General features: G+C 49.9%; 1 pseudogene; it reads left to right on the forward strand.

Annotated features, from left to right (window-relative positions):
- Positions 1 to 2,439: 2,439 nt before the first annotated feature.
- LOC126003002 (uncharacterized) lies at positions 2,440 to 2,517 on the forward strand (annotated as a pseudogene).
- Positions 2,518 to 3,936: the final 1,419 nt, after the last annotated feature.

A 3,936-nucleotide genomic window follows, 5' to 3' on the forward strand; every position in this document is an offset into this window, starting at 1 on the left:
TGCAAGGCAAACACCCTACCACTGTGCTATCACTCCACCCACCCCCATTTCCTTTTTAGTCTGTGGTTCTGGAGACTCCTGACATCTATCTGGAACTCCAAATTTATTTCTCTCAGCAGAAATAAATATTTTTCTGTCTGCAAAAAAGAGATAAGGGGACTCCACTTCATTGCTCTGCTGGTCAGGTGGTCAGATGTCACCCATGAACAAGTACAGCTCAGCAGCCCAAGTGTTAGCACAGTGAGGAGGGCACTTATATTGCATGTGGCTTACCCGGGTTCATTCCCCAATACCTCTGAATCCCATCAGGAGTGATGCGAGTGCAGAGCCAGAAGTAAGCCCTGAGTTGGGTGTGAACCCCTCCCCTCAGAAAACAAACAAAAAAGGACAGGCCATAAACAAACTTTCAGCTCCCAGAATCACCATTCCCGTGAGCTTAAGTCAGCTGTATCATTAACTCCTTTTCTTTTTGTTTTTGTTTTGTTTTGTTTTTTGGCCCACCCAGTGATGCTCAGGGGTTACTGCTGGCTATGCACTCAGAAATCGCTTGGCTTGGGGGACCATATGGGATACCAGGGATCGAATCCAGGTCCGTCCTGGGTCAGCTGCGAGCAAGGCAAATGCCCTACTGCTGCCCTATCGCTCAGGCCCTAACACCTTACGTTGCTTCTGCAATTTGCTTTCCTAGTCACCTATGGCAGCCCTTTCCCTGTGTGTGCCTTGTTAGACTTATGAGTGATTTTAACCTTTTTTTTTTAGGGGGAGGGCTTGGGCCACACCCAGCAGTGCTCAGGAGTTACTCCTGGGTCTGCACCCAAGAAATGCTCCTGGCAGGCTTGGGGGGCCATATGGGATGCTGGGGATTGAACCTGGGTCTGTCCCGGGTCGTCTGCATATAAGCAAAAGCCCTACTGCTGTGCTATCGCTCTGGTCCCTGATTTTAGCCTGATTAACTCGTCTCTCTCTGTCTGTCCTTAGGGCTGAGTTCTTTTGGACGCTGGTTCTCTCTCCCAGCGTCTGTAAGAGGGCTGGAATAACCTCTGAGTGCAGCTGAGTGTGGCACAAAAACCAGCTTCAGTAACAAACTCCCAGTTTGTCCTCTCTGACTGGTGCTCATCTGTGACTTATGAAACTTCCTTATAACAATTTTTCTACAGAAAAGCTTGGAGGGCTGGAGCAATAGTACACAGTCTGTAGGGTGCAGTACTTACTGGCTTTGGGCGCAGCCAATCCGGGTTCAGTCTCTGGCATCCCATGTGTGATGCTGGGGAAGGAACCTGGGTCAGTCACGTACAGTGAGCCTTGTTGCCAGGAAGAGGCCCCGAACACTGCTGGGTGTGGCCCCCAAGCCAAACCAAACCAGACCAAACACACGTTTTGAGCCATCTCCTATTCCTAGAATTTTTTTGTTTTTGTTTTTGGGCCACACCTGATGACACTCAAGGATTACTCCTGGCTATGCACTCTGGGATTACTCCTGGCTACACACTCTGGAATTACTCCTGGCTACACGCTCAGGAATTGCTCCTGGCTTGGGGGACCATATGGGATGTCAGGGATCGAACCCGGGTCCATCCTGGGTTTGCAAGGCAAACTCCCTACCGCTGTGCTATCACTCTGGCCCTAAGCCCTGTTCCTTTCAAGAGCCCTACTGGGCAGTGGGCAGCCCTAAAGTGGATGGGGAGGCCACACCCCCACTGTGAGGAAATCTACTCTGAGTCAGTGCCGAGCTCTGGAGAACAAAGTTGGTATTTTTCCAGCCCCCATCCTACTTGGTATTTGGAAACTTACACCTTACATGGAGTTAAAAGCTGCAGCCAGGGGCTGGGAGATAGCTCAGGGGTCAGAGGCACACACATGCCTAACATGCATGAAGAACCCGAGTTTGATCCCCAGCACCATGTGTCCTCAGAGCACATTAGGGTAGAGCCCTGAAGAAGTGCTTCCTCCTCCCCACAATGTTAGCCCTGATGTTAGCCCTGGTGGCTACTAGGCTGGACCCAAATGACTCTGCCTTCCTGAGTCTTTGCACTACATTTTTTTGTTGTTTTTGTTTTGGGGCCACACCCAGTGATGCTCAGGGTTACTCTTGGCTCTGCACTCAGGAATCACTCCTGGCAGGCTCAGATGACCATATGGGATGCTGGGGGTTGAACCTAGTTCAAAGCGCCCTTCCTGCTGTCCTATCTTTCAGGCCCTGCCCTTGCATTGCTGACCCCAGCTCCTGGGAACTCCTGGGAGCCCCTCCAAAAATAAATCAAATTTGAAAAACAATACTTGGAGCCTGAGCAATAGTACAGCAGTGAAGAGGGCATTGGCCTTGCATGTAGCAGACCCAGGTTCAATTCCTCATAGCCTATATGGTTCCTCGAGCCTGCCAGGAGTAATTCTTCAATAAATAAAAGTTTTAAAATAATGGTTAAAAAAAAAAGTTGCTTGAGCTTTGCGCAGTGGCAGTGTCATAGCCAGTGAAGTTTATCTGAGGCGCAAATATTGCTAATTGAAAACTTCTCCCAGGGGTCGACGAGGTGGCGCTAGAGGTAAGGTGTCTGCCTTGCAAGCGCTAGCCAAGGAAGGACTGCTCGATCCCCCGGCGTCCCATCTGGTCCCCCCAAGCCAGGGGTGATTTCTGAGCTCTTAGCCAGGAGTAACCCTTGAGCATCAAACGGGTGTGGCCTGAAACAAACAACAACAACAAAAAACTTTTCCCAATACCCCACCGCGACGACTTGAAATATAGTCGGGGGGGGGGGGGAGGTGCTTGGGGACCAGAGAGATAGCACAGTGGTAGGGTGTTTGCCTTGCTCACAGCCGATCCAGAACAGAAGGTGGTTCGAGTCTTGACATCCCATGTGTCCCCCGTGCCTGCCAGGAGCGATTTCTAAAGTGCAGAGCCAGAGAGTAAACCCTGAGTGCTGCCAGGTGTGACCCAAAAACAAAACAAAACAAAAGTACTTCCGAGTTACTCTTTGCTCCATATTCCAACATCATACGGGGTGCATGCCAGGCAAAAGCTTATGCCCTGTACCATCGTTCAGGCCCCCAAATTATTTTTGTTTTGAGGGTACATCTTGCAGTGCTCAAGAAGTACTCCTAGTAGAGCTCAAGGAGCCATTTCCACGTGGTGCTGGGAATCAAACCCAGGTCAGCTGTGTGCAAAGGAAGTTCCCTTGGACTATCTCTCTGGACCCCAGCCCCAATTTGTCTTTGTTTTGGGGCCACACATGGTGGTAACTAGAGATACTCCTGGCTCTGTACTCGAGACTTACCTGGCGGAGCTCAGGAGAACATATGAGATGTTGGGGATGGAACCTAGGACAGCTGCATGCAAAGCAAACGCCCTACCCCTACCCGCTGTTACTACCTCTCCACCACCCCATCCCAAAACTTTCAAGTAATTGTGCGAAATATATATTCTGGGCTGAGGATGTAGCTCAGAGGTCGTAGAGCAATTGTCTTTGTTTGCTTTGGGCCTCACCCAGTGATGCTCAGAGGTTACTCCTGGCTGTGTATTCAGGAATTGCTCCTGGCAGTGCTCAGCAGTTGCTCATGGTTGGTTCTATGCTTAGAAATATTGCTCCGGTAGTGATGAAGGACCATATTGATTGCTGGGGAGCAAACCCTTATCAGCCATGTGCAAGACAATTGCCCTACTTACTGTACTATGGCTCTGACCCAAGTAAAAGCAATTGTTTTGTGGGGGAAGGAGCTTTGATTCCAAGAACAACAAAAACTCCAGCCCCAACCATCCCCAAGCAAATCAATCTTCTCCTGGAATGCCATAATGTGGAGGAGTAAATCCAAGACTGTGCCTGTCTCCAGGGCAATCTTTCTTTTCTCTTCTTTCTTCTTTTTTGGGGGGTTGGGGTACACCTGGCAGCACTCATGGTTTACTCTTAACTCTGCACTCAAAAATCATTCCTGGGGGACCGGAGA

The sequence above is a fragment of the Suncus etruscus genome, chromosome 2, assembly GCF_024139225.1.
Source record: "Suncus etruscus isolate mSunEtr1 chromosome 2, mSunEtr1.pri.cur, whole genome shotgun sequence".
NCBI lineage: Eukaryota > Metazoa > Chordata > Mammalia > Eulipotyphla > Soricidae > Suncus > Suncus etruscus.